Source organism: Protopterus annectens, chromosome 6.part1 (assembly GCF_019279795.1).
Source record: "Protopterus annectens isolate FY-2018-M chromosome 6.part1, PAN1.0, whole genome shotgun sequence".
NCBI lineage: Eukaryota > Metazoa > Chordata > Ceratodontiformes > Protopteridae > Protopterus > Protopterus annectens.
In genome coordinates, this window is record NC_056738.1 from 151,337,471 (window position 1) to 151,351,851 (window position 14,381).

General features: G+C 37.8%; 1 protein-coding gene across 1 annotated transcript in view; it reads right to left on the reverse strand.

The window, feature by feature from the left end:
- NOSTRIN (nitric oxide synthase trafficking) overlaps positions 1-14,381 on the reverse strand; it is a 702,548-nt gene that overhangs the window by 316,468 nt on the left and 371,699 nt on the right. The gene's annotated exons all lie outside the window — the stretch shown is intronic.

Here is a 14,381-nt window from a genome sequence, read left to right on the forward strand (position 1 = left end):
CACACACACACACACACACACACACACACACACACACACACACACACACACACACACACACACACACACATATATATATATACATATACATAAAGGCAGATATTTAAGCAATAATAGAATAGTTCAGATTAGTTGCATAGAAAATATATGTTCATTACAATAAGCAAGCAGAGTGTAATGTATAAAATTTACATTACAATGGACAAAAGCATGCTAGTCCCCTTTCAGTTACTTTATTCAAACCTTTTGACTGAAAGGGGATGATATGCTTTTGTGCACATTTACTGGAGGGGTCTATATTAGAACATCGACTTTTTAAAACGTCAAACGTTATAATATCGACCCCTATTCAGCGAACGCTGATAATATTGAACATGCAGAAAAGCAAATTTTTTCCCAGGGAAAAAATTTGCTGTTCCGACACACATACACACAACACAAGCACACTAAACAACCAGCAATCCACACACACACACATACACCTAAAATCTTACATCTAAGCCTACAGTAAACTGTACATACACCACTAGCTATCCACTTACCTTAACCCAAACCCTAACCCTAAGGTCTGTCACTATCGCACACTCACCTCACCCATGCCCTAACGCTAACTCACCGACCCCGCCCTAACCCTCACGTCCACACAATCGCACACTTACCTGACCCACGCCCTAACCGTAACCCTAACTCACCTACCCTGCACCCTAACCCTCACGTCCACACAATCACACACTTACCTGATCCCAACCCGTAACTTTCCACCACAGTGCTGAAAATAGCGAAGCCAGAGAAATGGCCAAACAAATTCCTTCCCTAGGAAGAAATCTGGTGTTCTGCAGCTTCACTATTTTCAGCGTTCGCTGAATAGGGGTCAATATTAGGACATTCGAAGTTATGAAACTTCGATGTTCTAATATAGACCCTTACTGGAGTATTTATTGGTTCTCAAAATGTACACTAGTTTCTAAAGTGAGTTAAAATCAATAAACTCCTGTTTCAATCTCTCACTTTCTGTTGATAAAGGAATATTCTTTTTCTCTATGGAATATGGGCTACTCGTAATAGCTTCTGCCTCAAAAAAAAAAAAAAGAATATATGTGCGTGTGTGTGTGTGTGTGTGTGTGTGTGTGTGTGTGTGTGTGTATATATATATACACACACACACACACACATCTATATATATATATATATATATATATATATATATATATGTGTGTGTGTGTGTGTATACATGCACACACACAGACACACACACACACACACACACACACACACACACACTGACACACACACACATGCACACACACACACACACACACACACACACACACACACACACACACACACGTGATTCACATTGCCAGAAGCTCGTAATACTGAAAATGTTTAACACTAGCAGAATTGATATGAGTCATATAATTGACTCTGCCAGCATCACTGTGTGGGGGGTCTTAGAACAGGAGAGTGGGGTTTTGCCCTTATCTGGCTGCTGTGCAATCTTGGAGATGGAGTTTGGACAAATATTTGGCATAATAAAAATTGACCACAGCCGTATTTTTAAGCCACAATAAAGTATCTTCCTGAGTTCAGATGCTTTGGTCATTTTCTTTTTTTATTATTATTTATTTAGTTTATGTACCATTTCTAGGGGTTTGTTTGGTCTATTTTAAATATTTAGTATACATGTTCGATGTTTTGGGATCAACTGATTTTTAGGTACTTTGATATGGTGAGGTACATCCATATGTGTGTGTGTGTATATATATATATATATATATATATATATATATATATATATATATATATATATATATATAGGTCTACATTCTTTAAATGAGAGTACGTTTCAATGAATGTCACTTACCTAAGCTCATTCTTCCAAAGTGGTATTACACCGAACAGAGGGACTGACAAATTCCTTTCCCTGTGAAAAGAACCACTTGGCCACCATGGTAATGCACCAAAACGAAGAAAATCTAAGCTCACCAAAGTAGGAGGGCTTCACCCCTCCACACCTCCCCTACTTAAATATACCAACTCCGAGATCGCACTAAACTGAAGAGAGGGCAAAGTTCATCATGGTGGCCAAGTGCTTCCTTTCACAGGGAAAGGAATTCAGCAGTCCCTGCATTCAGTGTAATGCCACTTTGGTGAAATTAGTTCCCAGGAGTAGACCCATATATATATATATATGTATATATATATATATATATTTATATATATATGTAAATATATATTTATATATATATATGTATATATATATATGCACACACACACACACACACACACACACACACACACATATATATATATATATATATATATATATATATATATATATATATGTATAGAGAGAGAGACAGACAGACAGAGGGAGGGTGACGGATAGAGATATGTATTATGTATTATATATTTATAAACCTAGGTAACACATTGATCAACAATGAGCAGTTTCTGGCTAGTCCTGGATGAAATGCAAAACATTTCACAAACAAAAATGACAGACATGAAAGCAATTAGAGAGTAGTTAAGTTTTGTTAGAAGAACTGTGTATGTTCATTGTAGTAAACAAGCAGAGTGTAATATACAGAATTTACACTTGTTATGAAAAGGAGCCAATCATCAGTAATTCTTTGACAGCAGAGGAAAAGAGGAGATAAGTGGAAAGGATATGTGTGTTAGGTGATATGTCCTATGTTGAAGAAGGAACTTGTTAGTGATACAAACTTCTGCTAGCCTCATATGTAGGTTGATTACACTTGCCAAGTGCAAAACTCCATTGTCTGGTAATCACAAAAGGAAAATGCTTCTTAACCCCACAAGCAGTTAAACTACTTCTAGCCATAATTATCTTTAAAATAGTAAATCTGGAATCCTTACAGTTCTTTGCTAGTCATAGCATAGAACTCAGTCTTTAACCTCAGGACACTGCCATCACCCATACATTTCCTTCCTACAGGAAGAACAATACTTCACTGGACAGAAAAAAGTTTATTTTGTGATGTCACACAAACCTCAAAATCCCTCTCAGGATACTTAAAATAAACTTCCTTCTACTCTAAATTTGAACCAAGCTTAACAAAATCTTACTCAGAGGCTTCCTACAAATAATTTAAAAACAATGGCATAACTTAATGAATTCTGTTTTAAAAACACCATTCTACAGTTCTTATAAAATATGTGCTGGGGAAATTAGCTTTAATCCTGGCATATCTACAGAAATAAAAACATTCCTTACCTCTCCGTTCTTTTTTATCTTTCTATGAATTACAAATATTTTAAATTCCTTACAGTCCTAACAGTAATGTTCTTCATTCACTTCTGCACATCACATTAGACTGCCTTTGTACAACTTTATAGTCACAGTGTTTCTAAGTCACATTTATTGGAATAGACACATTTATATCTAGTGTAGGGTAGTGTAGTGTAACCAGCGTTTGCGTATGTGTAATTAATTTGTGTCTTTCGGCTTTTCTCGGTTAGGGGTCGCCACAACGGAACTCCGGTCCACTAATGATTGGCAGTTGATTTTTCTTACTGACTTGCCAGGCCTGACGCACAACCTTCAACGAAGGTACGCCCATTCACGCATGTCTGCATGCAGAAGACGCTCTAGCTGAGAATCGAACCGGACAGCGTCTTACTGTGAGGCGACAATGCTACTGCAGCACCACCACCGCGGGTCACGCATATGTGTAATTAATGTGGGACTCATTTTGTTGTACTCTTTCCTATGTTGAGCATGAAAATGAAACAGCTGGATCAGAGTGCCACATGTGATAACAAATTGAAATTAAATAAACAAATAAATAAATAACATAAAACGATCCCTTACATTTCATTTAATTATGGATTATAAATGCATATGATACCTCTCACATCTACTATTTTGAAACATGTCATAAAAATGAAAGAGTAGCACAATTACTTCAATGTTCTGCTTCTGGCAGGTTACTGTCCTGCTTTTTAAAATGCTATGCAATGTAAAAAGTGAAAATTAAATTTAGTCTATTAGTACAGACGAGAAAAGCAAAAATGAGTTTTCTGGATTCTAACTGCTACTGAACCATTACCCAGCTGGTTCAACTATAAGAGAGCAAGTACATGGCCTGGAGATCTCACAAAAATAATGGAGTGATTTTGTTGGCCATTAATTTTTTCTCATATGACTTACTGAAGTTTCACACTCATAATCTACATAATTAAATATTGGATAAAAATTTCTAAACAGTTTCAACACTTCTGTTATAGGCAATCTTCAGTAATGCCTTTATTTATTAAAACTTCATTTAATGCCTAGGTAATCTTACATAACTCATCAAAGACATTACTTTTTCAATAGAGACTAAATAATAACAAGCCCTTGTCAATGCATAATGATGATTTTAATTGGAACTGCACTGAAATATTAGTAGTTAATGATATGTGGTCATTGAAGTGAGAAAGCATGAGGCAGGTAAAAGGTAGAAATTATGCCAGTAATCCTTCGGTGCATTCAGTATGTTATGGTACACAAACTCTTGTGAATGGACACTCGTTTTACTTCACTGAACGTGACATCCTTTTCCAGTATACACCAAGGAAAGCATGAGTAACAAGCATGTACTATAGGATCATAGTATCATAGAAGGATACTAGGATATCTGCCCTAGAGTCTTTTTCAGCCTTGCCATTTATGCCCCATTTTTCCTAATTATAAATACTCACAGGCTAGAATGGCTTTGGTATATGGCTGTGCTTAGGACATCTATAAACTGCTCATATCCATATGGGCCACAGGTGACAAGCCAGGGGTGAATTTGGAATTTCCTATCCATTGGTCCAAACTGAGTTTGAACAGGCTTAGGGAAGATCTCTGTTTCACATGAATGTAGGAGTCTGTTTCAGAGAAGGGGTAATCTCTCAGACACATATCTATCCCTCCAACATGTTTTGTTTGTGTCACAGATGAAGTTTAGATCCTTAGATCATGGAATTATAGTTCTGTTTGTTTTGCAAATGTGTAGCAGATCCATCAAGGCTGGATCGATGAATGCCTTGTAGGTTAGACATAGATTGCCCTTCAGTAGTCTGTAGAAGACCAAGTACAGGGACACAGCTTTGAGGGTGATCCAGATCAGACCCATTATTTACACCCTGTGTTATTTTAGTGAGGAATCTCTGTGACCACAACAGTTGCTGCAAATGCCTGGCCAAGTACATGCCAAAGGGTACAGTGTACTCGATTATTGTTTAATGAGGGCTGAATATAGTGGGACTATGATCTCCTTAGATCTGGATGCCATGCCCTTGCTTATAATTTGCACCATGTAGAAAGAATTTCACAGTACTATGGACACATGGTGATCAAAGTTGGGAAGCACAGAACAGATGTGTAGAGTTGTGCCTAAGTGTGCTTGTAAAATGTATTGTTATCGCTAAATATCTAGCATTGTAGGTGAATAGAGTTAAACGACAGATAGGAGTAGCATTCATAATAATAGCAGTAGTAATAATAATGATAATAACAATTACAACAGCAACACCACCAATAATAATGCAAAAGTGTAATGAGACTCAGGGACCTACTGCCCAACTTTCACCTCCAGTGGAAATAAATGGGGAATATGGACAGTACGGAAGAGTTCCAAGTTCTGTAGGTACACAATATGTGATAGAATTAATAATAATTATATATCAGTTTAGAAATAAGGTACTTGAGTGGATACTCCAGCCCTCAGATGTTAAATCTTATACTCCACAAATCTGCAATGGTAGCATGGATACACAATCGTTAAACCTTTATGTGTGATCAATACACAGCACTCATGAAGCAGTTTGTGCAAATGTGTGACAGCTATAGTGTGCCTACAATGCTGCATCATGAGACTGAGCTGCTGGATGCCACATGCTGAACCCTACAGCTAATCACTCTTGATGTTTCATCTTTTACCTTCTCTGGAGAGTAGTAAGGGCTGGTTATAAATCCTGCACTACAAAAATCGATGCTTACATGATAAAGTACTACATCATTACATACTTCTTGCAATGCAATGTCTATGTTATACACATGGCCGTAGTGCATCTCACTGGAAATGGAATTGGAAAGACAATCTTGCATCACATCTTTATGTCTGTTGCAGAAATCTATTAGTATCAGTAGGATTTCCTGGATTTTTCAGAATACGAAATCTTGAAGAATATTTAATTTTCATGAGGTTTTAAAAAATATGATGAAGAGTTAGATAAAAATGTGCAGCCTTTGTTGTGCTTACATATTCTCTTTGGAAGGTAGTTTGATAAACAGTTATTCTTAGATATTGATGGTCTGCTCCTCATAAATTGTATTCATATTACTCTATTCATCCCAGAGTGTACCAGACATGGCACTATTCTGTCAAAGTACACCATGCACATGCATGTATGCATGCTCTCTCTCTTATACACACACATACATACACATTTTTCCTGTGACATAAAAAATGCAAACTTTACAGCCCAAAACTTTTGCTAGCCTTAGACTAACACCCAATCCCCTCCACAATCCCTTGAGTTCTTGAGTATCTTCTAAATAAAGAGTCCCAGATGTACTTGTTCTCTGGAAGGCCTCCCTACTTTAATCCTAGAACTGGGAAGTGAGGACCCACATAGCACGAGGTGGGCAGGTTATTGGAACCATTATTTCTGTGGTGTCTTGTCAAGATCCCTGACTAAGGGAGTAAAATGCGATATCAACAGAAATGAAATGTGTTACTATACTTTTTATGCATTACATCGTATGATGTCCCATTCTCCACCACAGGTTACACAGGTCACAACGAACCATTCAGCCTGCCAGGGTTAGTAAAGTTGTCTGCTGGATGCTTCATGATATTCTTCTGGCTCACCTGTCTGATATCCCAAATCTTGTTTCTAAAGCTGGTTTGTCAAAGACATAGATGAAAACCTCTAACCTCTGCCAGGGGGCAGCAGCTTAAGTTTTCTTTTGCAACAAATCTTCTTATTCAGTGCACCATTATGCCAGTATACAGGCTATGTCAGAGCATATTTAAACATAGTCATGCCTTTACCACTAGCGTAATAGTAGGAAAATAACTGTTAATAACACCAGTAGTTAGATTAAAAAAAAAATAATAAAAAAATTAAAAAACACTGCATTTTTTCAACCTGAACTAGAAATTATTCTTAAAAACTGAAGTCAACAGCACATGAATCATCACAGAAGAGTGACCATCCATAAAGAATCAGTAAACATTTCTAAAATATTAGTGCATTTAACTTTGGACCGGTACCACAGAGAGTGTTCACTTCAAGAAGTGCTATGCTAGACACATACAAATTAAATTCTGTATATTATATGTAGCTGTAGTAATTTAGCTTTTGCAGAATATACAGTGAAAATATGCAATGACATTCAAAAAACTTTTCTTCATTATAAGTGAATTTTCATAATAAATGGTGATGTGCAGGGTATCCACAATTCAGAAAAGCAAGTTACAAGATGTGTTTAATCTAAATAATGTGGTCTGTTGTGATGTATGCCAGTCCAGAGATTATCTAAACAATCCTGTACTGGTTTGTGATTCACTGTGCAGCTGATTGGTAAGAGAAGTTTTTATTTGAATTTACGTTTTATTTTTTACCACTGTTTTTCACTGTTTGTAGGAAGGAAGGGATAGCTTGTAGAGAAAAAAAGATTTACTTTGACTTATATTTTGCTGTTTTACCTTTAATTTTCACTTAGTTGTTAGAAAGGGATAGGTTTTAGACAGGCAAACTCTTAGCCATCCCAAGGACTTAGTCAGCTGCAGATTCACATAGACTGCAGAGAAGACAAGCCCGATCTCAACTAAACAATCCTGTATTGGTTTGTCATTGCCTGTGGAGTTGTCTGGCAAGACAAGTTTTATTTGAATTTATATTTGATTTCTTACCACTGTTTTTTACTGTTTGTAGGAAGAAAATGATAGCTTGTAGACAAGAAGATTTACTCTGATTTATATTTTTGTTGTTTTACATTTAAATTTCACAGTTTGTTGTTAGAAAGGTATAGGTTTTAGACAGGGAAACTTTAGCCATCCTAAGGGACCTAGTGAGCTATAAAGTCAAGACTGCAGACAGGACAATCCAGAGCTTATCAAAACAATACTGTCTTGGTTTGTGATTTATTGATCTTTATTGTTAAAAAAAAGGTGCAACTGCGAGTGACAGTGAGCAAGAAGTTACTGTGTGATGTAATAAAAGAACTCCCAACTTTTTTCTGACTTTCAGAACTTGTATGGTCAGAGCAACAACTTTACTGTACTTAATTTAGTATTTAGTTGTATATTGTTTGTGTGATTTTTCTCATATAAGTTGATTTAAGTTCTCTTTGAATTCTGTGATAACTGAGTTTGATTATTCTTTTCTTTTAGATTTTTTTATTCATTTGTATGTATTTTTCAGAAGTCACATATAGAAAGGAGACTCAGGTCACTGTGAATGAAAAGATTGTTTGGGTAAATGCCTACATAAAAAAATGTCCTGTTTTAAAAAATGGAAATCTGCAGAGAATCTGAGCCTAATTATGGGCACATATGTGTTCAGACAGGATGGCGTGCATTTGTCAAGATCAGGGAAGAGCATTTTTGCAGCAGCTATTTTGCAATATTTGACAAAAACACAAGGCAGAATTTTTGCCAAGTCGAAAATGTAACATTTTACAGGTAGCAACATTTGATGCATCTCTGATAGTTGTTAATGCTGAGAGCATTAATAATGCATTTTTTTTTTATTGGAAATTTTGCTATGTTCCTACAAGACTGATGTTGTTATTGTTTGTGAAACATGGTTAAAGAACAATAATTGGAAACCAGTTCTGTCAGGGTATAAATGTTTTTACTGTAACAGGCATTCTAACAAAAAATCAGGCGAAGGTATTATGATAAAGATTAAAGATAATTATGAGACCTGTGATTATTACATGTTCACTGATAACATTGATACTATAGTTTGTGTAACTGAGACAATAAAGACAACCCTGGAACATATAGCAGTTGTTGGAGTGCATAGACTACCAGAGTCAAGTGCTGATGACATAGATGAATTCATACATTTCTTGACTGCAACACAAGAGGGAAGAATAATAGTGGCTGGGGACTTAAATTTATCAGAAACACACAGGAATAATATTAATTCAACAATACTAGTAAGGAAATTATTCACAACATATGTTCAGGAATCTTACCTTGCGCTCGCAATTGCTGTTGTCAGTACCAAAAATTGTCCCTCTCTTGTGGCCTTTGCTCCCATGTTATTTATGACTTTGTCCTGATTTCTTGCTCTAAGGGGTTGAGAGGTATGGACTGCCAGTGCATTGATACATGAGAAGTAATACTACAACTAAAAAGACTCGCGAAACTGACGTGTGCTATGTGATCACAAAATGCAAGTTCTCATTAGCAAATGCTGCAGTTAATGACCTGCAAATTACAATAAAAAAAGGACATCCTTGAATCCCTATTCATTTTGTACTCCGCATGGACTTGCTACTTCATTGCGGAATGTCAGTTCTGCAGTTAGTGCTGGTTCTGCAATTTTTAAACTCTTTTTAAAGTGTGTGTATGATGTCAAGGAGAAGGTGGAAATGTGATCAAGTAAACACGTGATTGTATATGATATTGTGTCTGTCTTTTGTAACCACAGAATTCTAAAAAAACATCACTGACCATTTTATATCGACCCTCCAAAGAACACTTCAACACACAAACTATTTCATCCCTCTTTTTAAATACTTTTTTAAATCAGAAATGCAAAAATAACACAGTCACTGAACAGATCATACTGGCCCTCACATTTAAAATGAATTTATCGTAGTTTTCTGTTATCAAACGCTCATTCCAAGTGTTGCCCCGATAACGGAAAAGTACCAAAAAAAAAAAACTACTGGAGAATGGAATATACTATACATTGTTTATGTTCCTAAAGAAATGATTGTTACTGAATGAAGACATTTGCTACAGCAACAGGGTGCATTTCAGCAGACAATTACTGAAGGATATGAGGATGGAAACTGAACTGTTATGTCATTATTTACTGACATAAATCCTTGGATCATCACCATGATTTACCAACCAAATACAAATAAATTCTGGAACTGGACAAAAGTATTTGCCAAACATCCGGACATTCTGTGAAAATCCTGGCAGTGGAGAGGTATGCTCAGAACCCCTTAGTGCAATGAATCCGGACCAAGCCTGACAAAGTGGGGGGACAAAGACCTGAAAATAGAGACACTTCCAAAATACATCAGTAGATAAGCTGAGAAGGTTGTAGTAACACTGCATGTCCTAACATATATTGACTGAAATATCACAATTCCAGGACTCAATTGTTTCTCATTAGTTAGTGACCTCTATCCCCACATCATCCCACTGAGGTGGCAGGAATACACAACAGTTATGGGGACCAGACCAAAGATATCGGCCAGACAACTGGACATCCTACGAATATGTGGACATAACACATTAGGGAAACTACATTGAGCTACCAAGAATTGTCCAAACTACAATCAGACTGACATAACACTGCCACAAAAACACCAAAATGGGTAGAGCTGAAATCTCTTTTACTGCACAAATCTTGTACCTCGGCTACTTGCCTTCAACGGACAATTAGTGCAAAGTGCAATCCAATTAAATACTATTAATGGTAGAAAATGTATGTATAGGGGAAGGTTTAGTTGTCTCTCGTGCTCTGTGGTTTATATTATTGGGTGTAATTGTGCTAAAACCAAGTGGTATATAGGACAGACGAAAAGGGCTGTAAAAATTAGGATTTTGGAACATTTTGGGGATGTTTGTAATGACAATTTAAAAAGTCCGGTTGATGAACATTTTTTAAAGGTTCATCAGGGAAATACTTCAGGTTTTTTTCTATTCTGTCCTGGCCCAGCTGTCCTTTCAGAGGGGTGTCGATGTATTTAGAAAACTTTTGGAGTTGGAGAGCAAATTTATATTAAATTATAGGACACTTTCACCCAGGGGTCTCAATTTGGAGGTGGATTATGTGTATTAAGTGTATATTTATTTTGGCTTCACAGTTTTGTATATTTTATGTTAGGATGTTTTGCATAATGGCTAGACAACTTTCTGTCCAGGTATTTGGCATATATGCATACATGCTCATGTGTTGAGGCATTTTGTGTGTGTATGTATATATATATATATATATATATATATATATATATATATATATATATATATAAAGATACTCTAAGATTTATACACTGTCTAAAAAAGTTTAAAAAATTTCAAAGCTTATACTTTTAATATTCATTTTAAAAAAATATTTAAAAATATTTAATAATGTAATAATTGAGATAAAATGCTAATAGCATGGAGTCAGTTATGGTTAAATGAATGTGATTGGAGTCTTTGAAATATATTTAAGTGGATTTCACTTTGCACTAATTGTCCATTGAAGGCGAGTAGCCGAGGTACCAGATTTGTGCAGTAAAAGAGATTTCAGCTCTACCCGTTTTGGTGTTTTTCTGGATTATTATTCAATTTTTTGTGTGTATATGATGACATAACACTACCCAAGTCCAGCTCTGGGGATGTACACATGCATTAGTAAATATAACAGGCACTACAGAGATGTAACACTAGTGGAAAACAGACACTGGTGTGAAAGTGCATACCCCCAAACAACTGCACCTCAGTCACAGTGACATACCAGTTAGCAAACTGAACACTACAGTATAATGACTGTATGAGCAACAAAATCCCATTTGCCACTCACACATTACCCCTACATATACTGCCCCAAGTCATAGTGTAGTGGGAATCATGAGGTGTTACAGGACATGTCACAGTCTGCATGTACAAACATATACAGGTGATAGGGAACCAGAAACTGGAGCAGCATGCACAGTCAGATAGAAAGGGCCCATGACAATCACATATACCCCCCCTCCCTACACAACCCAAATAACATGTACACACTACACTGCTACACATTACTGAGAGTCTTTTAATAATGGGCAGACATACACAGAACTCTCAAATGTATAGTTTCCCACAGAATGTATAGGCACAGGACTCGTATCTATGGCTGCTTCCTTCTTACATGTCTCAGGGTCTATGACATCACTGGGATGGTAGCAGGAATGAATGCAATAAATAATGATACTACATACCTCTGAACCTCTTAGTGCATGACATCTGGACAAAGCCTGACATAACTGGGGACAGAGGCCCAAACACAGGGGTATATTGGACATATTGCTGTTATAAATGTAGACAGTTGCTGGTGTTACCGGCTTTGTTGTAACATATATTTTCTGAGGGATATAAAGTCAATAACACCAATGGATGCTAGCATTTACTGACTGCATTCCCCAGAGTATCCTACTGATTAGCCAAGGACAACAACTGTCTGGGGAACAGACCAAACATATGAGTCATGCATCTGGACAGTGTCTAGGCCTCTGGACAGTGTAGAGGTATGACCACAGTAATGTAACAGAATGGAAATCCCTTGACAGCTGCCAAACATGTCACCCAGCACCTTATGAAGTGCAGTAAGACCAACATGACACTCCCCCATTACCTCTGGGCAATTACCCATATATATTTAAATATAGCATGCACTACAGGGATGGAATTGTAGTGAAAAGCAGAGAGTGGTGCAAAAATGTCCACCCAAAAACATTTGCACTACAGTCACAGCAACATACCAGTACCCAAAATGAACTCTAGAGTAGAACAACTGTCTGAATAAACATATCCTGATTGACAGTCACACACTACACCAACATATACTGGCCCAATTCACAGTGTACTGGGAATCCTGAGGTGTTACAGGACATTTCACAGTCAGTCCCTACAAGCATACAGACCTGATAGACCGCCAGCAGCTGTAGCAGCATGCAGAGTCAGCTAGGTAAAGGATGTATGGCGCTCACATCTGCTACTCTCCTTACCCAGCCCAACAAACATCTACACACAACACTGCTACACAATCTTGGCAGTGTGTTCACAATGGCCAGACAGACATAACTGTCATGTGTACAGAGTTTCACAGAATTACCAGGGTGTGGAACCATAATCCTGGCCACCGCTGCATACCATGGCCAGGAGTCTGCCAGGTCAATGGCATGACAATTGGACTGCAGTTGGTAATTAATGATATACTATACCTCTGCACCTCATAGTGCAAGACATCTGGACAGTGCATGATGTACTTGTGGGACAGGGGGCTGGAAAGAGGGACATATCACACATAATGGTGTTACAAACTGAAACAGTAGCTGGTGCTACACGTGTTATTGTAACATAACATCCCTGAAGAATATGATGTCTGGATCACCAATGGATGTCAACAGTTACTGACTACAATCCTCACATTATCCTACCAACCCCACAAAAACAGACGTTGTTCGAGGAGCAGACCAAGCATAATAGGCAAACATCTAGCCAGTCTGTGGTCAACATGCCAATTGAGAGGTATGTCAGAGGCATATCACTGCAAGATGTCGTCACCCAGTAAATGCATATCCAGACGAACCCTGTCAATCTAGCAACCCTCCATGTGTATAAGCACTAATGACATATGATCTGTACACAATTCTGGAGCTTTGTCCCCCAGGTTGGGCTGTCTCCACATGTCGTGTCCTGTGAGGTATTTCCACCTACTGTCTGTGAAGCTGTAGATCCCACACCTCCGTAATATCCCCTGCACAGACAAGGAAAATAGGCAAGGCCCTCATGAAGGGCATCCCATATGTTGGAACTAGCAGCAGTATCCAGGCTCACACCACAATACTATGTGGGCACCTACATAGTTTTATGGCCTCAGCAATACCCAATAGGACAACATCAACCCCTTCAAGGTAGGTGTACAACAGCAATACACAACTACCATCATAGGTGAAAATAATCACAGGACGGGCCAAGAAGGAACAGGTGCCTCATTGGAAGCCATGTCACCTTCTTCTGCACAAGCAAATAGGGTCACAGATGATGTACCCCAAACTGGAGACATCTACCAAAGTTAATCACTAGGCCTTCCAGACATGTGTCTTTAGTTCCAGAGGCAACAAATATATCTGCTCTGTAGTGGTGGTCAATAACACCACATACACATATGCCATGGATATAGGCAACCGGCTGCAGACAGGTGAAGTGTAAACATCACCCCCTTGTCTCCCCATAGATGCACATGTGCATGTACAGCACCTGCCCCCCTCCTTGCATGATAAGAAAGCAGGTCTGTAATGCCCTCTCAAAGGCAACACATACAGGTCTCCATAGGCCTGATACCATTCTTAGCTGCATCCTACATGAACACAGGCATGGGATCTCAGACCCATTCTGTAGTGTAGTCAACTGCAGTCTGAGCACCGGTGTCATCACATCAGA